Below are 26,159 nucleotides of genomic sequence, written 5' to 3' on the forward strand. Positions count from 1 at the left end.
TTCCAGTTTCCAGACACAGGGTTCCTAGCAAAGGCATGAATGCGCACAATCCAAGTGATGACCGTAAGCCTGGTGGGATGTACAAACTGCACCGTGGGCCAGCTCAGTTCACTGAAATGCCTGCTTGTGTGCAGATGCACTCGTTTACCCTGCAAATGTTTCATTTAGCTAACTTATCACATGAGCTGCCTTTGTAGAGCAGAATCAAGAAACAGTATTATCTGTCTCATAAAATAGCTTTCAAATCCACTCTTTCGGATAATCTGTCTTCCTCTGAACAATATTTCAGATAGTTTCTGTGACTTTTTGGTTTTTTGTTCAGGTTGCATGATTTGATATTAAACACTTCTATTCTGATCAAAACCAAAAATGTCAACCTCTTAGTTTCCAACTGCCCTTCATCCCCAGTTCCAGCTCTTCCTTCAGCCTTAGAAACCTAAGGTGGACAAGGGAGGCATGTTCTGTCCTCTGACTTCCTTTTCTGTGTTCTCTGTACTCTCCTTTTCAGACAGGGAGAAAGATGAAGGAAAAGAATCACTAAGCACTTCATTTTATTTTCTTTATATCAAAATTTTTTTAAAAAAATCTTTTTATTTTACAACAGTTGCAGATAATTAAACAAATTGCTAAGAGAGTAAAAAGAGTTCTCTGGTACCCCATACCCCAGTTTCTAATATTAATATATTATATCATTAGTATGGAACATTTTGTTATGGTTTAGATATGAGGTATCCCCCAAAAAGCTCATGTGTGAGACAATGAAAGAATTTTCAGAAGTAAAATGATTAGATTATGGACAGGTATAATCCACTGATATGAATTACCTGGGTGGTAACTGTAGGCAGATAGGGTGTGATTGGAGAAAGTGAGTCACTGGGTCACCTTTGGGGTTTATATTTTGTCTTTGGTGAGCAGAACACTCTCTCTCTCTCTCTCTCTCTCTCTCTCTCTCTCTCTCTCTCTCTCTCTCCATCTCTGTTTCCTGGTTGCCATGTCCTGAGCTGCTCTCCTCTGCCACACCCTTCCACCATGATATTCTGCCTCAACCCGGCCCAGAGCTACAGAGTCAGCCATCTATGGACTAAGAACTCTGAAACTGTGAGCCCCTGATAACCTTCTGCTTCAAGTTGTTCTTGTCAAGTGTTTTGGTCACAGTGGCAAAAAGCTGACGAAAACACATTATTTAGAATTAGTGAATCAAAACTTTATGATTATTATTAAAATTCAGACTTAAATTACAATTTCCTTAGTTTCTACTTCTAGGTACTATTATCTTTTCCTGTTACAGGATTCCATCAAGTACATCTTATTCCATCTATAAGGAGCATCCTATCTCCTTACAATCCTTCTGCCTAAGACAATTTCTCAGACCTTCCCAGTTTTTGATAATAAGTTCAGGGGAAGACAGGTCAATCACTGTTGTGGTGTATTCCTCAATGGGGATCCATCTGATGTTTTTCTCATGATTAAGCTGGGATTTGGGGAGGAAGTCCACAGAGATAAAGAGCCCTGCTTGTCATATTACATATATAGGACTACTATAGGGTGGCTGATTTCTGTTAATGCTGGTCTCAAACATATGGACCAGGCATTTTTTCAGGATTCTCTCCTGTAAACTATAAAGTCATCCTGTGTTCCATCTTGCATTGCACACTGCACATTTGGAAAGAGGTCTCTATGTATAGCCCATATTTAAGTCATGGGAGTTATGCTTTACTGCCTAGAGGGCAGAATGTTTACATAAACTATTTGTAATTCATCTATAAGGGAGATGTATCTACTCCCTGTTTACTTATTTATTCAATCATTTATTCATACCTGTATGGATTTGTGGGTATTTACCTTAAACTTGGTGTTTCAATCCAATACAATTTTATTTTCTTGCTCACATTATCTTGGCTTTGGCCACTAAGAGTTCATTCAATTGGCTCTGACATTTCCTCAGCATTGTGTGTGGAGGTGGGGGTGCAGGGAAGCGGGGGGCTGTGTGCTGTTGCTGATCATATCAGCACTTTCTTTCTTTCTGGCAGTAAAAGAGGCTTTTCAGGCCCAGAGTCTGTATTCAATGTCTTTGCCCAGCCTGAATCATCTGTCCAAGGAATCTTGCTTCTTTTTATTAGAGAATAATATTCAAAACTAAGACCAACAGTTTTATTTTATTTCCTTAATGGTATCTGTGATTTCTTTTTGGCTGTCAAAGGTCACTGCTTGGAAGACCACTGCTCCACTTTCTTCCTCGTGGAGTACTTTGGTCAGAGAAGTGTCTGCTGGAGACCTACACTGGACGTTCCTAGCACAGCTGATGTTCCCTCAGCCTGACACATACAAGTTCCCTTTCAGCAACTGATTCTGGTGGGAGACCAACACAAACTCTTCCTGTGGAATTAGCTAATCCAGGAAGAGAAACCTGTGGGCTGAGGTCTTTTCAAAGTTATTCAAGCCCACAGGACAAGCAATCCTATCCACTTCCACATATTCTTGTCCAACCTCTCAGGAGTCCAACATGGCCCCCTCTTGCTATGCTATTGGAGAAATTTCAGAAAGTCTCTCCCTGTGAGATTTTACCAGGTGTGAATCAGGGAGTGGTCTCTGTGTCCTCCACAATGTAGGGGCATGTATCAAACGTGGTTGTTTTCTTGAAATCTCCCTTCCCATAGCTTTCGTTGGAAGACAGAGAGCATAGAGACAGAAATGGAAAATATAACTATCTCCAAATTACACTGAAAGCCTTCTTGCAGAATCTTTAAGACTCCTCTTCTATAATCTGGAGGAAGGCAAGGACAAAGAGTCCCAGAATGTTTGGAATGCTTTCAAAGTCCTGTATAAAAGGACTAACAACAACTCTTAACCATGGTAGAGTCTAGCCTTTTCCATTATTTTCAAGAGCATTTTGAAAACAGGTAAAGGGTCTCATTTTGATATTCTGATTTATTAATAAGCACCTGCAACATAAAAGGCTTTGAGTTAGTCTCTGAGGTAATAAATAAGGGAATAACACAAAGACAAGTGGTTGTATTACTAGTTAAAAAAAAAAAAAAAAGGAAGTTTCAGTGTCTTTATGTTATGGAGATTGTAAAATACTAAAGAATAAATAAGAAGCTTATTTCATCCACTGAGGGGGTAGCAGGGAATTGATGGAATGTGCAGATGAGAATGGCTTCTGAGAAATAATATGTTGGCTGAGATCTGAAGAATGTAAAAGAATCAGCCAGTAAAGAAACAATTGAATGTTGCAGGTCCGGATACAGCATGCACAATAGCCTGAGGGTCAAGAAGGGGAGAGCCTGTGTGTAAGACTACAAATTCTGAAATACAGTAGAAACACAGGCTATGAGAAGAAGTGTATTGGGAAGTGAGGCCAGAAAGCATACATGGCCTTGACTGCTATTTTCAAAATGGGGAGACTTTAAAGAAAATCACGTAATAAACTGTGAATAAGTACACTGAGTTGCTGGATATTTTTTCCACTATGAATTCATTGATTTTCTAGATAAAAGTCAGTTTAAACATAGGGAGACACAGAAGGTTATTATGTAATGGGTAGTGAGAATGGAAAAGCAGAAGGAAGAAATGAGATGATCCCTCCTCTATTTTTAAAGGTCATACTTCTTTTGCATGACTCATTTGCACAAAACCCACCATTTTTGTTGACTGCCACAAAACTCCCATTGGTGACATTTAGTCACACTCAGGTTATAGTGCTTTTAAAATTGTGCTGCAAAAATCAAACATCTTTAGAAATGGAGTTTACTATCTGAATAGCTATATATCTGCTAAGAAAATGTAATAAATATCAGCCTTCTAAATTTAAAATTTAACAAATTTTAAATTCAACTATCTAAATCTAAAATTTAATAAATATCCACCTTCTAAAACAAAGCACCAGGTCCAGTTGACTTCATTGTTGTCTGCTACCAAACCTTTAAGGAAGAAGTAGTACCAATTCTGAATGATGTCTTTCAGAACATAGAAGAAGAAAAGGCACTTCCACTTATTCTATTAGGAGAGCATAACTTTTACATAAAAGCTAGATGAAGACATTACACAAAAGGTAAACCATAGACCAATATCTTTCATGAACATGAGTGTAAAAATCCTCAGCAAAATATTAGCAAATCATATCCAACTATGTACAGAAAGAATTATACACTATAGAGCAATGGGGATTTATTCCTGTGAGGCAAGTCTTGTTCAACATTTGAAAATTAAAATAATCCACTACATCAACAAGCTAAGAAGAAAAATCATATGATTGTATCAACTGATATGGAAAAATTATTTGATAAATCCTATATATATTCATGATAAAAAGAAACAGAAGGGAACTTCCTCAATTGTCTACAAACAACCTTCAGCTAACATTGTAATTAATGGTCAGAAACTAGGCCCTTCCCCCCAAGATCAGGAAAAAGGCAATATTCCACTTACCACTCCTGTTCAGCTTTGCTCAGGAAGTCCTAGACAGTGTAATAAGACAGAAAGTGAAAGCATAACGTATATAGATCAAAAAACAGGAAATAGATTTGTCAGGGGGTTTTAAAATTGTTTTTGTTTGTTTTGGTTTTGTAGAATATGTAACTTCTCTGTGGAAAATACCAAAGACTGAACAAAAACAAAAAATTCATAAGGCAAATAAAGAAGTATAGCAAGGGTGCAGGATACAAGTCAATCGCTTTCCTATATGTTAAAAATGAACAATCAGAATTTGGAATGAAAAATAGAAACTACTTATAATAACACCAAAAAAAAGTGAAATAGGCACAAAACATGAACAGGATCTATATGCATCTGATTGTAAAATCATGATAAAATAAATCAAAGAAAATCTAAATAAATTCCATGTTCCTAGATTGAAAAAACCATGATCTAAAAAAATCTCAATTCCTATTTGGGAAGGGTTGTACTCCAGGTACGTATAAAATGTCAAAATATGCTCTACTGTCATGTGTATCTAAAAGCAACAAAAAAATTTTTAAAAAATTCTAGTAAAATATTTTGCAGATATCAACAAACTGACTCTAAAGTTTGTGTGTTATGGCTTGGATATGAAGTGTCCCCAAAAGCACCTATTAATACAGGAATATTCAGAGGTGAAATGATTAGATTATGAGAGCTGTGACCTAATCAATCCAATCCAGTTTGAATGGACTGAGTGGTAACTGCAGGCAGGTGGGGTGTGACTAGAGGAGACTAGGTCACTGGGGGCATGCCCTAGAAGGCTGCATCTTCCCTCCAGCCCTTTCCCCCAACCTCTCTCTCTCTCTCTGTTTCGAACCCCACCCCTAGCTGAGCAGCTTACCTGTTCTGGGCCTTCTCCCATCATGTGCTGCCTCACCTTGAGCCCAGAGCAATGGAGTCAGCTGTCTATGGACTGAGACCTCAGAAACCATGAGCCCCAAACTTCCTTCTCTCAGTTCTTCTTGTTAATTATTTAGGTCACAGTGATACAAAAGCTGACTAAAACAATGCGGAATGTCACAAGAACTAAAATAGTTAACACCACACTGAAGAAAAGGTACACAGTTGTAGACCTCACATTACCCAATTTCAAGACATAACACACAACTATGACAATCAACAAAATGTTATAATGGCCAAGAATTTTTTAAAAATAGATGAATGGGACAGAAATATATTCACACAGATATAGCCATATGATCTTTGCCAAAGAAATAAAGGCAATTCAGTAGAGCAAAGTCTTTTCAACAATGTGCCAGAACAAGGGAACATCTATATGTACAAAAATGAACCTAGACACAGTGTTATGCCTGTAAAGAAATGGAACACAGGCCTAAATGCAGAATGCAAAAACTATAAAACTTTCAAAATAAAAGTATAGGAAAAAACATCTAGATGACTGTAGGTTCAAGTGATGAGTTTTTAGATACAGCAACAAAAGTACAACACGTGAAAGAAAAATCTGATAAGTTGGATCTTGCTAAATTCAAAAACTTCCTCTGCAAAAAGAGACTATCATGAGTATCAAAAGACAAGCTACTCACAAAGAGAAAACATTTGCAGAAAATGTACCTGACTTAAATCCAAAATATATCAATGTAAAAAAAATGTACAAAGAACTCTTCAAAAAGATTAGGATAAAAACTTCAATTTTAAAAATAAGCATAATATCTAAACAGAGGCCTCATCAAAAATGATAGGCAAATTGTAAAGCCATAGCATATGAAAGAATATTCAACATCATCTTTCATTAGTGAATTGTAACTTAAACCACAAGATACCATTTCAACACACCTAATAGAATGGCCAAAATCTCCAAATTTGGCAATACCAATTTCTGGTAAAAATGCAGAACAATGAGAGCCTTCATTGTTGATAACACAAAATAGTACCACTTAAAAGACAATTTGGTCATTTCTTAGAAAACTAAAGATGAACTTACCATGTGACCTAGCAATTGTGCTTCCAAGTATTTACCCGACCAATATGAAAACTTGCTTATGTTTACTTGGAAACTGCATCAAATGTTTATTGTATCTTTATGCACAATCACCCCAGACTAGAAGAAACCACAATGTCCCTCAACAGGAGAATGGATCAACAATTTCTAGTACAACTATAAAATGTAAAACAAAATATTATTCAGCAATAAAAGGAAATGAGCTATAAAACTTTGTAAAGATGTATCTTAAGTGCTATTGCTAAGTAAAAGAAATGCACCTGGAAAGACTACATATGAAATTCCAGAAAAGGTAATTGTATAGAGATATTAAAAACTTTACTGGTTGCCCAGGGGTTAGTGAGATGAGGACAGATTGAATAGGTGAAAGACAGCAGATTTTTTATAATACTATAAAGGCAGATACAGGGCATTACACCTTTGTCAAAACCCATGGAAACTTACGGCACAAAAAAATGAATTTTACTGTATGTAGATTTGTTATAAAATTGATCCAAGAGATCCCAAGATGAAGTGCAAAATGTCAAAAACAATAAAATTGTATTTTAAATCAATTAAACAACCTAACTTTAAGGGATGGTGGGAGAAGGTACACACCCAAGTAATTCTGGAAAAGAATACAGTCTGTAAGACCAAAGGCAAAATAATCCATACATAAGCACTATTTTCTGGCTGATAAAGATCCCCCAGCAGGGGAGTTCAGGTTAACATTTCTGACACTGCTAAGCATGGAGGCTGGGAATAAAACATTAAGTAAATGGATGACTGTTGGAAGGAGCCAGTTTTCCCACTGCTGATATGGGAAGTTACAGATTAGCCATGGGAGCAAGATAGAAAGATAAATGATAGACAGACTGAATGAGTTACATATGGAAATATTTAAAGATACGTGTATATACACAGATTAGAAAAAAACATGCATTTCCTTGTTGTGCCATGGACTAGGTCCAGAACCAACAACACCCTGGTGGAACAAAGCACAATTCACTGTCAGATCTTCATTTCTAATACATCCTCCAAATTAAAGAACCAGGGTCCCTCAGAGAACTGACTGTTTTTCTTTCTTTTGGGGGGTTGGGATTTAACCCAGGTACATTTTACCCCTGAACCATAACCCCAGTCCTTCTTATTTATTTTTTATTTTGAGTCATGGTCTTGGTAAGTAGCTTAGAGCCTCACTAAGTTTCTGAGAATGGCCTAGAATTTGCAATCCTCCTGCCTCAGCCTCTCAAGTTGCTGGAATTACAGGTGTGCATCACTATACCCAGTCATGTTCTGTAATTCTTAATCCTCTTTTATCTGATTAGGTTTTCTCCTAAGCCCAAACTGCAGCTTCATTCTCTTCTCACTGTAAGACATTTGATGTTTGTTTATTGGTGCTGTTGTTGGTACTGGGGATTGAACCCAGGGGTGCTTAATCACTGAGCGACTTACTCACCCTTTTCATTATTTATTAGTATTTGAGACACGGTCTTGCTGAATTGCTCAGGACCTCACTAAGTTGCAAAGGCTGGCCTTGAACTTGCAGTCCTGCCTTAGACTTCTGAGTTGCTGGAATTATAGGCATGCACCACCATGCCCTGTGAAATGGCTGATTTTCTAACTGGAAAGGAGATAAAGTAAGACTGGAATTCCCAGGAAAAAGGAAAACATGATGATGTGGTTATGTCAAAGGGACATGGGAGCCAAATGAAAGGACTCCAATGGCCAGAGCTAGAAGAATTTCCACAAAAAACAAGTCAAGCAATAATAGATTATAATTTGAAGTATATAATAAATAACCATGCATCAATACTAATGTAAATAAATGACTGAATACACAAATTAGGGCAAAGGCAAATATCCAGTGCAAAAGAATTCCAAATAATGGATGTAGATACTCTGCCCTCAAGGAAGGGGGGCACAACTCCCAGTCCTTATATGTGGCCTGTGCTTAGTGATATATTTCAATGAAAACAGTATGGAAAGAAGAAAAAAGAATATGAAGGTGGAAGGAACTGACAATCATTGTCTCCTCCAGGTGAGCAACATGAACCTCAACTGCAAAATATAATAATGCTGATAATACATGCCCTTATATGATGTGATGAGAAGGGAGTTTCACCTCTGTGGCCTTCCTCCTGAAAATACATGACCCTCACCTCATGAGAAGAAAGTCCTGAACAAATCCCAATGGAGACACGTCCCACAAAATGCCTGGCCCAAATGACCAAGGTCTTAAAAGCAAGGAAAGTATGTGACACCATGATAGTTCGGATGCTTTCTCTATTTCTTCATGAAAGTGTATTTTTCTCCTCTTATAACTATTATTATTATTGTTGTCACTGAATTTTCCATGTTCCTGTAATATATTTGCTATGGCAAGGAAGTAAAACTGCAGTGGACTTTTCCAGTATAAATCGTTTTCCTCCTTTTGAATTATTTCAGGAGGCTGATTTTAGGAAGGGTGTTCACTGGGGCAAAGTAAAGAACATTCTTTGCAGGGCTTGACATGCATTACTGTTTTGCATTTGAAAAGATTTATGTCACTGTCGGTAGACTGTAAATTAACACAACCACTATGGAAATCAGTATGGAGGATCTTCAAAAGACTAGGCATGGAATCACCATATGACCCAGGTACACCACTCCTCAGTTTTTATCCTGAAGAATTAAGTCATCTTACTACAGTGAGACATGCATACCCAGGTTTATATAAGCACAATGCACAACAGCCAAACTCTGGAACCAGCCTCAGTGACCATCAGTGGATGAATGGATAGAAAATGTGGTATATAATGGATAGAAAATGTGGTATATATACACAATGGAGTTTTATTCAGCCATGAAGAAAAATGAAATTATGTTATTGTAGGAGAATGGCGGGAACTTGAGAACATTACGTTAAGCAAAATAAGCCACACTTAGAGGGCCAAAGGTTGTATGTTTTCTTTCCTATGTGGAAGCTACAGAGGAAAACAAGGAAAAGAATCTGGTAGGGGGGACCTCCTGAAAATCAAAGGGAGATCAGTAAAACAGAGAAACGGAACTGGAAGAAAGAACAGTGGAGGGGATAGGGGAGTGAAAGGGGAAATACTGGCAGATGTTAATGGTCAAATTATATTCTTACAATGTGTGTATGACTACGTAGCAATGAATCCCACCATTGTGTACAATTATAATGCACCATTAGAAGCATGGAAAAAAACAAGAAAGGGTTGTAAAACTTCAAAATAATAAAAATAAAAGTTTTATGCCAATATCTAATGCCAATAGCAATAAAATAATAGTTAATATTTCTCAAATGTTTAGTTTGCAGTTACAATTAGAAGTGTTCTATTTCTATTAACTCATTTGTTTTTCACAAAAATCCTATAAGATGGACACAATTATTAATGTCAACCCCATTTATTCAGATAAGAAAACTAAGACACACAGAGAAAACAATTTCCCCAAAGTTATATGTCTAGTGAGAAGCAGAGTTGGATTTAGGTCTACACAGTTGTGCTCAAGCACTGGGGCACTTACCTGTCAGTCGTCATTGATTAGTGACTTATGTTATACCAAACACTTAGATGTCATAAAGTAAGTTTGGATTGTTACCTAATTTATAGTAAAAGGGAGGTGGCAATGGAGACTTTCTGTCTTGGTGGTATGTTTTCCAGACCCACTTAATTTCTGACCCTTGCTCTCAGATGATGAGGATCCTTGGGCAGCTCACCCAGAGTCTAGCTCAACAACCACCTTTGTGCTGACAGTTTGTACAGCTATAAACTAATGTGTCAATGAGAGAAGGCCCTGGGGTGGTGGACTTTCTCTAATTTCTCTTTAGTGGCTGCAGCCCTTCTCCAAGCAGTCCACTCTGGTACCAGAAGGTCAAGGTCAAAGTGATTAGACTATCAAGTTATAAACATCTGCATTATAGTTAAATACAACAGGTTATGGTTTAGATGTAAGGTTATGGTTTAGGTGTGCCCCCAAAAGCTCCTGTTAATGCAGGAATATTCAGAGTTAAAATGATCAGATTGTGAGAGCTGTGACCAAACAGTCCACCCTAGTTTGAAAGGACTAACCAGGTGGTAGCTATAGGCAGGCGGGGTGTGGGCTGGAGGAGGCAGTCACTGGAGTGTGCCCTGGGAAGGTGCGTCTTCCAGGTGCCTGGTCTCCTCCCTCTCCTTCTCTCTTCCCCCTCCTCCTCTCTTCTCCCTCCCTCTCCCTCCTTCCTAGCTGCCATGAGGGGATCAGCTTCCCTGTGCAAGACCTTCCATCATGATGTTCTGCTTCACCTTGGGCCTAGACCAGGGCTGAGCTCCAAGTAAACTTTTCTTCCTCTAAAGTGTTTTTGTCAGTGTTTTGGTCACAGTGATGACAAGCTGACTAAAACACAATATTTATTAACCAAAGTAGGATCTCCTGAGAAAGAAAAGGGGAGTTCATTTTACTGTTATTCCGGGTCAGCAGACTAAAAACAGACTGTTTCTCCTACATTTTGGTCACTTACCAGTGCTTCTTTCATTATTTACCTACCTTACTTTGTCTTTATGAAATGCTGAGGTAGACTTTTTTTTTTCCCATAAATGCCCACAACAATTACTTCCGTACTCGTCTGCTGTATAGTTCTGTTATTTATTTTATTAAAGCTAGAGTCTATTTCTATCTCCTGGACATTAGACAGGTCTTGTGCTTGCCTTAACCAATAACATGTCAAGGAGGCAGTGATGTTGTACATAACGCCTGAGGCCTGGGCCTCGAGAGACTTAGCAGCTTCCCCTCTGTCCAGTGGGAATGCTGCCCAAGGTCAGCTTCAGGTGAAGATGCTCAGGAGAGAAGCCTCAGCAGTCATGCCAAGAGGCAAGCCCCAGACAACAACAGATGAATGATCAAGCCCAGGTAAGGTCAGTGGCAGAAGCATCCAAGCGACTCACAGAATCATGAGAAATAATGAACCATGATTCCTTTTAAGCCAGTAACTGAAACAAATGCTTATGATAAATTATTTTTCCCTCCAATCCATGCTTATAATTTCAAAAGTACAATAAAGTCATTTGAGATTTATTTAGCATAGCCAGGTTTAAAAAATTGTGCATGTTTTGAAAATACCATGATTCTCAACAACCAACCTCTCTGCTATCAGCTAAAATGGCACACTCCTCCTGGCTAGGGCTTTGTGGAAATGAATAAACTAGGGAGCTTCTTTGCACCAAGTCAGGGCCACCCTCATGTCCCTTCAGCCTTCACAGCTGCACAGATTAAAGGGTATTGTTTCCTGTTTCTCCTTCTGGCCTCTAAAATTGTGTCATTCCAGTTACCCCCAAACAAGAAGCATCGTTTCCTGCCTGGGCTCCAGGGCCACAGCGTCTGTTCATTCATCAAAAACTATGATGATGAACTGAGAAATGACCAGAGGATTCCCGTGGTGCCATTCACACCTCACAACCCCAGGATGTGGATGACACTGGAGAAATTAAATGTCCTGTTCAGGTTTCCCCAAGTAGTCGCTGAGAGGACCAGAACAATTAACTGGCAGCAGAATTTTGAGAATTTTCTGTTTATTTTCCTGTTTATCTAGTTTAATGCTCAAATTAAAGACAGTTCTGACTTCTTCAAAGGACCTTTCCAGTATGCCCTGCAGATTCATGATTCCATACATAGCCAACAATGAAACTCAGAACTGCTCTCACTATGTGAAAAAACGGAGTTACCCATTTCCTGGGCGTGGGGTTCAGATGAGGCTAAGACCAGTTTTTTAAACATTTCACAATAAATTTTCCATGCTTTTCAGATAATGTCAGAAGAAATAATTGAGATAAACGTGCAGATTTAGATGACAGAGGTCTAGGTGATTTTTCACTTGAATGACTCCATGAATCATTCAGAACTTCTCTTTATCCTAAACTAGAAAATCCCCTCTGAGAGAGGATTAAATTCTAGAAGGTGGTTGTCAGCAGGTTTCAAAAGGAGGCTTACTGACATATAAATCCCTTTATCTGTTAGCATCTTTCCATTTGGGGAAACTTAATGAACACCATGGTAAGAGTCATTTAAGAATCTGTGGTAACTCATTAACAATTTTTATTCACTGTGGTTAAATGTCTATTCATCTGTCTCTGAGGCTACTGTGTCTCCCTAGAACATCCAGAGTGCTAATAGGCAATAGCAGCTAGAATACCACCATGCTGGGAGCTAACTTCCTTTTATAAACAAGAATTTACAGTATGAAGCCAAATGCCCCTGACTCCACAGTGAATTTGTGAAAATAAGACCAAGAAAGCCTTCCTGCCTCAAGAAGAGCTAACTGATTTTAAAATATCAGATTAAAACACAGCTGTTCAAATACATATTTTCAAATAGTTGAGATCTCAAGAATGTTTGCCTAAAGGAATTTTTCAATCTTTTCACATGCAACATTCTGGCCTTGAAAGTGCTAAAATTCCGCAAGGAAGCTGCCGGCAATATTTCTGTTTATTAAAGGAAGAATACTGAAATCAGATAACGCTGGACTCAGATCAAATTATAAAATGAGAAGTACTGAAAATGACAGTTTCAACTATCTCTGGTACATGTATAAATCTTAAGTATTTGGAAATCAGAGGCAAATTCTTAAAAAAGATAAAAATGATGATTAATTTTTTTAAATTATAGTTTTGCCCTTATTCTGGTTGTTAAGAGATTATACAGCCAATGTAGAATAATTCAAAAATCTAAAATTACAAATATGTAAGTCTAAAATTTAAATAAACTCTATAGAGCATTATATTTCAATGACTATTAACTTATATTTTATAGCATTGTTTCAATCCTACATATGTGGTATTATAAGGAAAATATAGTACTCTTCCTGATTTGCTTATGTAACGCTTTTGCATACATATATGACCATACCTTTCAATTAAAATGAAAGAATAAAAAGAGACAAACATCATCTATAAAAATGCCATCACATAATTGTCAATAACTAATTTGATGTTTTTCTTTGGTTGTATACTGTGAATATATACAGAAAGCAGGTAACATTTTATGTAAATATGAAATTAGCTACAAATTAAATATATGCAAATATGTAAATGAAGTGGACTAAAGGTTATCATGGTAGTTTTTCATTACTACACATGCTGAGATTTCTCTTCCTAGTTCATATGGAGTCTTTATAAGCTATGATGTGTGTTTATAAGCTACACATGTGATGCGATATAAAAATATGTGATACCACACATACTGCTCCAATCCTTGCTGCCATGAAGCTTGACACCAAACATGGTCTGCATTCAGATCTCTTTATCTCTAGAACATTTACACGGGACCCTAGTCTGTTGATCTGATCCAAAATGCAAGTAGAAAAATCATGAGTTGCTTTTCCAGATGTGTGTGCATGAAACAAGTTTAACACAAATAGTGTGTTAAGTCCCTGTGGACAGGTTTTGTCCTCACTGGCCTTATTCTACAGAACAGTTCCAGAGAAAAGAGGCAGATATGTACAGAAGAGATACATTTTTAAAGAGTGCCTATTAGCTTGCAGGATGAGAGGCTTCTGTCACATAAGGGTGAAGGGAGAAAAGGCCCCTCCAAGCGGCCCTGGATTCCTTGAAAAGTCTGACTTCTAACAGAAGTGGACATGTGCCAGGTCTAGGGTGCAAATGGACAAACGGCAGCAGCCCCTTCTAATGACAAGGACACTATGAAACACTCCTAGGATGTCAGCAGTGAACCTTGTTCTTTGCTTCCCAGGCACTCTGCCAACACCAAATGCTTCCGTTATCTGACATCTGTACTGCCGTATCCTTAGGGTACAGGTAAGCATTAAGAAGTTATTTGTTTTGCTTCCTTTTTTTAAACAAGTGAATGAATCATCAAGGTCCTGTTGGTTTCTAATTATAAGCAGCTGCACTAACGGCCACAACTGCCCATTAGTTAGTGATCCCCTGAAAATGGAGGTGGAAGTTTCTGGAGTTTCCTCCCAGAATGTCAGAAACTCTTTTCTCCACTAACCATCAAAAACCAATGAGGTCAATTCGTCTCTCTCACCTCAAAAATATTTCACTGTTGACATCACAATGAATTTGGAGAAAACATACATGATAATATAAATGGCCGACAGAAAATAATGTCTTTTTCAATACTAACATTCTGGATTATGAGGGATTTCTGTTTCCCATACCTTACAGCTACCCTTGCCTTTCTTAATACCCTATAAAGTCCCACCCACTGTGCTCAAAATCCCCAGTGCCTAGAGCAACACCTGGAAGACAGCTGTGTTAGCCCAGATAGCTAGCTAGAGATAAGCAGGAATGGGAGAAGGAAAAAAGGAGGATGAGTTTGGGGAATAATGACTATAAAAAGGCCCCCAATCAGAAAGTAACCCAGAGGTACCACGTTCCAGTAACAGTGTCTGCTGCAGTTTTACAGGCATACATCATGTTCCTAAGGTCACACATGTACCCACAAGTTGCTCCAAGGGATAGGTGACCCCTACATGACCTTCCACCAGTGACACTCAGCCAGAAAGGGCAAAATGACCCAAGTATGTAGGGACATCCCCTAAGATTTCACAGCTCAGGTGTGTGACTTCCTTCAAACCAGAAACAGCTACACAAAACACTGGGCCCAGAGAGGCCTGGCCACCAGCCACTCCAGGCTTTTCCACCACCATCCCCATCCCTTATCCTAAGGAAAGGAAAAAGCCTGGTCATTTCAGTGCCTTCCAGTTCTTAGCTGGTCGGCATTCCCTTTTACCCTCGGGGGTATCTCACTTTCTCTGGTCGTTCCCTCACCTTGCAATAAATCTTCCCTCAACTCTGATTGTCTACTTCTGAGTCTGCACGAGGCTAACTGCCTAATCCTAGACAATGACACCCAAAGGCCAAGGAACAAATCATGATGCTCCACAGCCGACCCTCACCCTCTGGGAATAGGTGCTCAGTAGTATTTCTGGACTTCCCAGGCTACAGCTATGGCCTCTGATCTCCACTGTTGCTCTCATTCTGACCCATGCTATACAACACCTTCCAGGACTTACCATCTTGAAAAACCAGTTTGGTTACGTCCACTCCAACAAAGAATCAACAAGGCTGCCTTTGACATCTGCCCCCATACCAACACTCGTGCCCTTGATCTTCTCTGTCCTTGCCTGATCCCACCCCTCTAACAAAGGCTGCTTCTGCTAATTTCAAACACACACCTTCTGATCCCATCAGGCCTCGCAGGGTCTGCTCTCCAACCTCCACCCCTGCCAAATTACACGCTTCAGGACTGCTCCTCCTTGACTCAGAAAAGCCGACACCCACACCCCCAACAGTCCTACCTGTTTTGCAAAGAAGTTCAAATTTTGCTTCATTTAAGGTTTTTCCCTTCTCCCTCTGTATTCAGATTTCCTCCCTTTTTGCGAGTATTTACCTCTTTATTTTCTTCTTCTTTGTTTTGTGGTTTGTCTCTCCAATTAGATTCCCCCTCAAAGCTCCCAATAATTTTCCAGTAGTATCTTAATGTAATTAACATTAAGCCCACAAGGCTGTGTGTGGAAGGGCCAGAGCTCACTGAGGCTGCCTACTAATTACCGAGAGGCTAATTTAATTCATCAGCCAGGTCCTACTAGATGCCTAATATTGTAATGAATAAGTCGCCAAAATGAATTTGAATCTTTCAGCTCAATCAAAATGAAGTCCATAAGTATATGATGATGTGTATGTGTATTTTTATTCTAAAAGAATAACAGAAAAACCAGGTTTCTCTCCTGTTGTACTCTGGGTATTCATCTTTCCCCTTTTCTCAAAGGATAATCATATTCAACCTCACATTGCTAGATATAATATTAACTCAAACTCCATTGACAGGGCTCTGAATTGAACACTTATAACATTGTCCCCAAAAGGCATTACTGCTCATAAAAATTATGATCCAAACTGTTTCTGGAAAAAAAAAAAAAAAGAAGAAGAAAGAAAAGAAAAAAATGAAATGCTTAGAGAACCATCTATAAATACCCATGGTGCCAATGACTTCCTAAAAATCATTTATCTGCTTAGTTGCACTTATTATTCTAATTTCACACAAACTCATTTTCTTTTGAATAGGAAAAATGTTTCTTGAAGAGTCAACCGTTTTCTAAATCCTTCTGATACTGCTGCTTTGCTTGCTCACTGTTCCTAGCAGACCCAAGCACCAGCTGAAGCAAGGATGTTATTACAATTCAGCAAGAAATACTGACTCTAAGAGCTCTCCAAGACAGCCCTGGCCAACAGAACCTTCTCCACTGATGGAAATAGGAAACTTGCACTGGCTGATACAGTAACCACTAACCATCTCCCTGGCTACTTGGAAGTGTGGCTGGTGGGACTGAGAAAATTGACGTTTTAATTTTAGTTAATATAATTTTAAATAACCATATGTGGTTAGTGACTCCCATATTAAACAGTGTTATTCTAATATAAACAGCTCTCATAATATTATATATTTAATGAAAATGCAGAGGATAAGATAATATTTATTTTAACAGCAAATGCCTCACACACCTGCAATTGCTATCTCTGGTAAACAAGACAAATATTTGAAAGAATATTCTCTAGGAGTCAGAAGATGTATGTTTGCAGCTGTATCCCTAACTAGTTGTGTGGCGGGGGAAAACTGCTTCGTTCGTTGGGGTCTCAAAGATTTAAAACATGGGAGCACCAAATGTGAACCTATTTAATTCCGTGGTGGTTTCTTCCTTATTCTTACTACCTTGAGAATATTTTTGAGGATTAAATGAAACACACTCACTTTAACAGTCTGCAATCAGGAAAACTGCACAATAATATAAGCATAATTAAAGAAAAATATGATTCGATCTTGTCACTTCTAAAATTTATCGAGAACCTGACTACCACAAGATACATGCTGGTATTTATAAACCTATAATATTTCAGATTATTTGGTTTTGTTTCTTTACAGCAAGTAATGACAAGCACATAATAAAAACTAACTATGAATGAGACACTTTTATATAGCCTGGTAGTTTGAAAATAAATATCTTTTATTTTTTTCATTTGTACAAAAAGTTTTTGAGTACCAAAGATAAACTGGAATCTTGAGTGCTTTTGCTTCCCCCTGGAAAGCCTCTCCTGAAGGACAGGTTTGCAGAACCTGTCCTTCGAACCACTTTGAGGTACACACGGCTCTTTTACACTGTATGCACAGGTATGATGCACATCTGCCCAACCAAGAACCCTGGGGAGGAACAGGTGTCTCCCAGTCACACCTGACTTTGGGATGTCCAGTTAGCTGGCAGAGCAGACTCACCCTCCCTCCCGCTTCTGCCTCCAAAGTGAGGGGCCCAAACTCAGGAAGATACCCATAATGATCCACAAGTACATAGAAAGCAAATACTAATATTGCTACTTATGTTTACTTTTTTTTTATTGTAAACAAATTGGATACATGTTGTTTCTCTGTACATGGCGTAAAGGCGTACCATTTGTGTAATCATAAATTTACATAGGGTAATGTTGTTTGATTCATTCTGCTATTTTTTCCCTTCCCCCCACCCCTCCCACCCCTCTTTTCCCTCTATACACAGTCCTTCCTTCCTCCATTCTTGCCCCCCTCCCTAACCCTAACTAACCCTAACACTAACCCCTCCCTCCCCCCATTATGTGTCCTCATCCACTTATTAGCAATATCATTCCACCTTTGGTTTTTTGAGATTGGCTTATCTCACTTAGCATGATATTCTCCAATTTCATCCATTTGCCTGCAAATGCCATAATTTTATTATTCTTTATGGCTGAGTAATATTCCATTGTATATATATATACCACAGTTTCTTTATCCATTCATCAATTGAAGGACATCTAGGTTGGTTCTACAATCTGGCTATTGTGAATTGAGCAGCTATGAACATTGACGTGGCTCTATCTCTGTAGTATGCTGATTTTAAGTCCTTTGGGTATAGGCCAAGGAGTGGGATAGCTGGGTCAAATGGTGGTTCCATTCCAAGTTTTCTAAGGAATCTCCACACTGCTTTCCAGAGTGGCTGCACTAATTTGCAGCCCCACCAGCAATGTATGAGAGTACCTTTCTCCCCACATCCTCGCCAACACCTGTTGTTGCTTGTATTCTTGATAATCGCCATTCTAATTGGGGTGAGATGGAATCTTAGGGTGGTTTTGATTTGCATTTCTCTTATTACTGGAGATGTTGAACATTTTTCCATATGATTGTTGATTGCTTGTAGATCTTCTTCTGTGAAGTGTCTATTCATTTCCTTAGCCCATTTGTCGACTGGATTATTTGCCTTCTTGGTGTAGAGTTTTTTGAGTTCTTTATAGATTCTGGAGATTAGTGCTCTATCTGAAGTATGATTGGCAAAGATTTTCTCCCACTCTGTAGGCTCTTTCTTTGCATTGCTGATAGTTTCCTTTGCTGAGAGAAAGCTTTTTAGTTTGAATCTATCCCAGTTATTGATTCTTGCTTTTATTTCTTGTGCTATGGGAGTCCTGTTAAGGAAGTCTGGTCCTAAGCCGACATGTTGAAGATCTGGACCTACTTTTTCTTCTACAATTTGCAGGGTGTCTGGTCTGATTCCGAGGTCCTTAATCCATTTTGAGTTTAGTTTCGTGCATGGTGAGAGATATGGGTTTAGTTTCATTCTGTTGCATATGAATTTCCAATTCTCCCAGCACCATTTGTTGAAGAGGCTATCTTTTCTCCATTGCATATTTTTGGCCCCTTTGTCTAGTATGAGAAAATTGTATTTATTTGGGTTTGTGTCCGTGTCCTCTATTCTGTACCATTGATCTACCTTTCTATTTTGGTACCAATACCATGCCATTTTTGTTACTATTGCTTTGTAGTAGAGTTGAAGATCTGGTATTGCGATACCCCCTGTTTCACTCTTCCTGCTAAGGATTGCTTTAGCTAGTCTGGGTTTCTTATTCTTCCAGATGAATTTCATAATTGCTTGCTCTATTTTTGTAAGGTACATCATTGGTATTTTAATTGGAATTGCATTGAATCTGTATAACACTTTAGGTAGTATGGCCATTTTGACAATATTAATTCTTCTTATCCAAGAACATGGGAGATCTTTCCATCTTCTTTTCTTTAATTTCTTTCTTTAGTGTACTGTAGTTCTCATTGTAGAGGTCTTTCACCTCTTTTGTGAGATTGATTCCCAAGTATTTTATTTTTTTCAAGGCTATTGTGAATGGGGTAGTTTTCCTGATTATTCTTTCCAAAGATTCATCACTTATGTATAAAAATGCATTAGATTTATGTGCATTGATCTTATATCCTGCTACTTTACTGAATTCACCTATGAGTTCTAAAAGTTTTCTGGTGGAATTTCCTGGTTCCTCTAAGTATATAATCATATCATCAGCAAATAGGAAAAGAAGAACTCAAACTATCCCTATTTGCTGATGTTATGTTTACTTTTATATAAAAACTAAGAGAAATTAGGCTTCACAAATGTTTAACATGCATTGTCTAAAATCTCTTCACAGCTTACAGCAATATCCATTCTTTCTTAGTCTTTTCACGTGCTATAACAAAAATTACCACAGAATTAGCGATTTATAAACACAAAAGTGAATTCCTCATGCTGGGAAGTTCTGCATGCTGGGAAACCCAAGAGCAAGGTACCACCAGATCTGGAGTCTGGGAGGTCTGCTCCCTTGCTTACAGACATGCTCCTGCTATAAGTTCACTCAGTACAAGGACAGGGGATCTCACCGGGGCTTCTTTGTAGGGCACTAATCCAGTCCTGAGGACCCACTCCCATGCCCTAATTATATCTCAAAGGCCCACCTCAAATATCACCTACAGTGTTGGAATTTACCATATAATTTGAGAGGATACAAACATCTAGTCTATTATACTCTTGTTCCTACTTGGTAACAGAAGCCTCATTTGTAGTTCAATTAGCTGCCTCTTGGGGGAAAAAAAAAAATTGTCATTTCCTGGACTTCCTTGAAGGTAAGTTTTGACCCCTGTGATACAATCATAAATTATGTGAGAGCCATCCAGGAAATTTACTCAAAAGGAAGTATGGCCTCCCCCTTTCCTTCTTCCTCCCTGCTGCTTAGAATGTGAATGTAAAGACTGGGGATCCAGCAGCTACTTTGTACTATGAGGTAGAAGGCCTACGCTGAGAATTTCAACAAGGATTTTTTTCCCCTGATGACCTCACAGAGCTACCAGTCTTTGACTGTCAATCTCCAGACAGGGAAATAAAATTCCAGTTAGTTTTAGACAATGTTATTTGTTTTCAATGAATTTTATATTATATTCATTGAATCTAAACTTAACCTAGACATAAAGATTTATTAGTAGTGCATTTTATAAGACATAAATTAATATCCACATAACATTTACATGTTTTTTATTTCTCATAGGATGCTCAATAAAATAGTTTGGAGGTTACAGGGGTGAAGGACTGTTATATCCTACCACTAAAGTATCATCTCTATTTTGAATCAATGGAGTTAAGGAGGATCACCATACAAATGCTAATTACTCTACAGTGGACTCTTGATATTTGGGGAGCTGTGGCTACAGATCCTTAGAGAATCTAAAATTCATAACACAGGTATCTTGGTATAACCTCTGACTTTTCACAAACATAACTTATGTTCAGTTTCATGTTCTCTGAATATATTCTTCCATCATATACAAAGAAAATTATTTAAATCACTTCATAAAATGCTATAATATAACAAATGAAGAGTTCAAAAAGCATTAATATTCAGATACTGAGTGGTTGGCTGATTACTTGTTGGTTAATAACTTAGTCCCACATATTATTCTCATGGTGCATATTACTCAAACCCACACCTTGACTAAATCACAGAAATATCATGGTCATGATCCTTATTGTGGTTTACAAAAGGCTGAGCTCTTTAAAGCCAAGTCTACGAATACCAAGGTTTTATTGTATTAAAGAGTCAAACTTCGACAGCATCCTACCGTGCCATCTCAGGATGCCTGGTTGATAAAAACTCATGTTTAAACCCAGTGGCTATGGTCTTGGGAAAGGGGTGGTAAATAAATGTTGAAATGAGCTTAACTGTCCCTAGCATGCTCATACTGACAACCCTCACATTCCTGGCCCAGGATCCTTCATTCCATTTGGTGGCTTTCCCTGAATTCCAGGAATGTTAAACATACCAGAAGACTCTATTCCTACAGCCACTGTTCCCAGGGATAGACACTAGAAGAGGGAAATGCCATCCTTCTCTGGTTTGGAAACAGGAGAAAGCTGACATGCCTGCATCCCGCTCGTACACTTTCACAGCTGACCAAGATCCACATTCTCTAAGTGATGGCAGCTGACTGAAGGCAGGGACCACTGCTTGTGCCCAGGGGTGGCTTCCCCCCACAGCTGCAAAACCAGTAGGGCATCACAGGGCAATGGTCCACAACTGGAGGCCCCCTTCTAGCCAGATGTGCACACCTGGAGTGGATCTCAAGGGCCTGCAGAGAAGTGAGATTTAATGACAGAAGGACAGGAGGTCCTGCCACAAGTTTCATGAAGTTTAACCTGTGAAGCAGTAAACACATCGTGGAGCCACACCAGGTGCTGAGTGTCGACTTCCCATGGAAACAGAAAGGATGAGCGGGCATGATGGCCCAGATTAAATCATCTCTTAAAACAGCCAACCACAACATAGAACCTAGGAGCCCTGTGGAGGGTGCATTTGTTGGCCTTCGTCCTGCCTTGCCAAGGTGGATCAAATTAACCCAACTCCCAGGCAATGCAATTAGAGAAACAGCAAGGAAGTTCGAGTTTCTCAGGCCACTGGTTATTCCTTGGGTTTTATCTATTTGAAAAGGGCTACTCCAAATTATTGTGGTTTGCCATTTAAAGTATCACAATAAAGTTAGCAATATGCAAAAACATCATTAAAATGGTGGAACATTTATGTGTTACAATAATATTTCCAATAGGGTACATTAAGAGAAGGAAATTGAACAATTTGATATTGTTAAAACATCACTTACTCAAAGTGATTTTAAATTCATAAGCAATACCTATCGCAATCCCAAAGGCATTTTCTCTTTTTCAGTACTGGGGATTGAACCCAGGGCCTCACTCACGGAGCTACCTGCTCATCCCTTTCTTAAAACTATCATTTATTTTGCAACAGGGTTTTGCTAATTTGATCAGTCTGGCCCCTAGGATCCTCCTACCTCAGCCTCCTGAATTGTTTGGATTGTAGGCATGTGCCACCCACCACACCTGGCCCTAATAAAGTTTTCTAAAGAAAAGCAATCCTAAACCTTAGATAACCATAAAAAACCCTGAAGAATCAAAACCAACTTAAGAACAAAGTAAAGGCATCATACTTCTTAATTTCAAAATACATTATAAATCTCCTATAATTAAAACAGTATGGTAGCGACAGAAAGGCAGACATATAGTCCAATGGACCCGAACAGAGAACCCAAAAATAAAGCTGCATATACACAGTCAGTTGATCTTTGGCAAGTGTGTTAAGAACACACAAGGTGGAAGAATAGTTCCTTCAATCAAAGGTGCTGTAAAAACCAGATTTTACACATGCAAAAGAATAAAACTGGACCCTATTCTTCCACCATACACAAAAAGTCAGCTCCAAAAGGATTAAAGACTTAAATATGACCTGGAAATGTAATGCCCAGAGAGGAAAAGCTTCATGATATTGGTCTTGACCCAAGCACAGACAAAAGCAAAAACAGGCAAGTGGGCCTGGATCCAACTTTTCTGTGCAGCAAAGCAAACAATCAACAAAATGAAATGAACAACCTGTGAGGGAAATATTTTTCCTTGGGGAGAAAGTATTTCCATCCATATTTATAATAAGGGGTTAGTAAAAGGAATCCCTTCAACACAACAGAAAAATAATAATAAAAATTTGATTTGAAAAATGGGCAAAGGATTTGAACAGACAATTCTCCAAAGATTACATGTAAGTGGTCAACGGGTACAAGAAAAGAGGCTCAACATCACAAATAACCAAGGAAATGAAAATCGACATCACATGAGTTCTCACCTCACAAGTGTTGAGAGAAAGAAAGAATGGAAGGAAAGAAGGAAGGAAGGAAGGAAGGAAGGAAGGAAGGAAGGAAGGAAGGAAGGAAGGAAGGAAAGAAGGGAGGGAGGGAGGGAGGGAGGGAGGGGGGGAAAGGAGAGGAGAAAGGAAGGAAAGATAGTGCATGTTGGTATGGATGCACAGAGGTTGAGACCTGTTTGTACTCTTGGGGGAAATGCGAAATTGTACAGCTGTCATGGAAAATACTTTGAATTTTTCTCAAAAAATTCAAGATAGAACTATTATATGATTCGAAAATACCACTTCTGAGTGTCCAAAAGGATTGAAATCAGGATCTCAATGAGATATGTGTAATGAATCGGACATAACTTTCCTATGTTTATATACTAATGTACACCAGTGTAACTCCTCATCATGTACAACTACAAGAACGGGAAGTTATAATCCATGTATGTATGCTATGCCAAAATACACTCTATGGTCATGTATAACTAAAAAGAACAATTGTTTTTAAAAAGAGAGAGATGTGTATCCCCTAGTTCACTACAGTACTATTTGCAAGAGTCAGGATTTGGCGACAACCTAAATGCTCATCAGGAGATGAATGGATAAAGAAATTATGGTCTATCTATGGAATAGTATTCAACTCTTAAAAAAGAAGGAAATCCTGCCATACACAACCATGAGGGTAGACCCTGAAGACATCACATTAAGTGACATAAGCTTATGACAGAAAGACAAATACCGCCACCCAGGTAAGGTATCTAAAATATAGTCAAAAACATAAAGAAGGAGAGCGTAGAGCACTTGCTGTCAGAGATGAGAGGGAGAAGGCCATGGGGAATTGGTACTCAGTGAGTCTAAAGTTCCAGTTGCACCAGATGATGAGGTTCTGCAGATCTGCATTAGACAGAGTTCTCATAGTTAACACTGTGCTGTACACTTAGAAATTAAGAGGTTCTTGCCACAATTACAAAAGGAAAAATTCATGGCTAAAAACATGAAATAAAGATACGTCTGGAGCGAATCATAAGAAAGGGAGAAATCTATTTCTTTAGCAATTAAAGTAAGAATTCTTTCTGAAATGTTTGAGTTCACGTGATTTAACACAGGCTCATAGTCCCAAGTTTTGAGACCAATTAAGAGTAACAGGACAAGTTTAGACTAAACTTTTTAAGGATGAAAAATAACAGGGTTTTACAAAATTAAGGATGTCCACTAGAGTACGCAGCTAACTATTAAGAGTCAGGAGAAGGACTCAGGTCTTCAGATTTTGTGCCACTTTTTAAAAATTCTATTTTCATATTTCTCCCTGTATCTGAGTTTTGACCTTTTTTATTTTTCAATTTTAAAAACTCACTTAAAACATAACCTTTAAGGAAGCTGACTGGGATGACGGAATTGCTCATGTCCTGATTGTACTGGTGGTCACACAAGGCTATACATGTGGGACAATTTAGAGCAGTACACCCCAACAAGTAAATGAAAAACTCCTAAAAGGCGGCCTTTGAAGTTATTGAAAGAGCTGATTTTTTTTTTTTTTTTATGGAACATACTTGATTTTTCATATGATAATTTCTTAGTTGTTTTCAATAGAGACCCCAAAATAAAATGCAGGTCACTTTAATTCCTTTGTCCTTCACACAAAGATTTTGTTTTACTTGGTGGCTTGCTTTACCAGATGTGATTGCAAACAAAAATGTAAAATAAGGAAAGAAGAATGAAATGTAATCTTTCTTCCTGTTATGACCACAGATGTCCCCCAAAAGAGAATATCCTTTGTGAAAAACACACCCGTAGAGAGATAAACTATATTGATCAACTAAAGATCTAGAGAATCATATCCATTTGGGTCAGTCTTAAACAGCTCCTGGTAAAATAATGATTACCCTCTGTTTATACTCCTTGTGCACTAGACTCTTCATTAAAATGGGTCTTAACTCTATCTAGGTCAGAATTATCATTTATGGGAAAAGAAACAAATTTTGATGTCAATTAACCCGAATACTAGTACAGGGTTAAATCCAGTAGATCAACATAGAGTGATAAGGATTCAATCACCAGAATTTCTCAATGGGATTCAAACTGAGGCTTCATTCTGTTCTTGCTCTGAGATATTTGATGTATATTGTTTTTTTGTTTTGTTTTGTTTCTTGGTTCCAGGGATTTAACCCAGGGCTGCTTAACCACTGAGTCACATCCTCTGCCCTTTTTATTCTTTTATTTTCAAACAGGTTGCTTAGGGCCTAAGTTGCTGAGCCTGGCCTTGAACTTGCTATCCTCTTGCATCAGCCTCTTGAACCACTAGGAGTACAGGTATGTACCCATGGTGCCTGGTTGTTTATCGTTTTTATATATTTCTCAATCCATTTCCCGAGTGAGAATGGAAAAATTCTGCTTACCATGCCGTATAATTATATGGATTAAATAAGATGATTCATACAAATAATAAGTTAACACACAGTGTTTGGCATGTGCAAGACACTAAGTGCTTTCATTGTATAACTTATTTGCAGAAAATATTGAAAGACAAGTTCTGTTATTATCCTAATTTTATAGACAGAAAGGCTGAGACAGACAATTAAGTAACTCACTGTAGGTCATATGTGTAGTAAGTTAGAAACTGAGATTTGAACCCAACGTTCTGATGCCAGAGACCTTCTACTCAAACAACTTCACCAGCATCACCTCATGTGTAGACAACTTGGCACAGAGTAGATGTTCAATTGAGTGGCTGCTGCTATAACTGCAGCTCTTTATTT

The 26,159-nt window shown here is 38.3% G+C and overlaps 1 protein-coding gene across 6 annotated transcripts in view; it reads right to left on the reverse strand.

Annotated features, from left to right (window-relative positions):
- INPP4B (inositol polyphosphate-4-phosphatase type II B) overlaps positions 1–26,159 on the reverse strand; it is a 781,666-nt gene that overhangs the window by 521,301 nt on the left and 234,206 nt on the right. Inside the window, exon 1 of one of the 6 annotated variants that reach the window (XM_079154815.1) lies at positions 4,429–4,459. The exons of the other annotated variants lie outside the window; for them this stretch is intronic. The gene's annotated coding sequence lies outside the window, so the exon portion shown is untranslated. Of the gene's footprint in view, positions 1–4,428; positions 4,460–26,159 lie in introns of those variants that run through there. 6 annotated transcript variants of the gene reach the window in all.

Source organism: Sciurus vulgaris (genome assembly GCF_902686455.1).
Source record: "Sciurus vulgaris genome assembly, chromosome: 9".
Classification (NCBI taxonomy): Eukaryota; Metazoa; Chordata; class Mammalia; order Rodentia; family Sciuridae; genus Sciurus; species Sciurus vulgaris.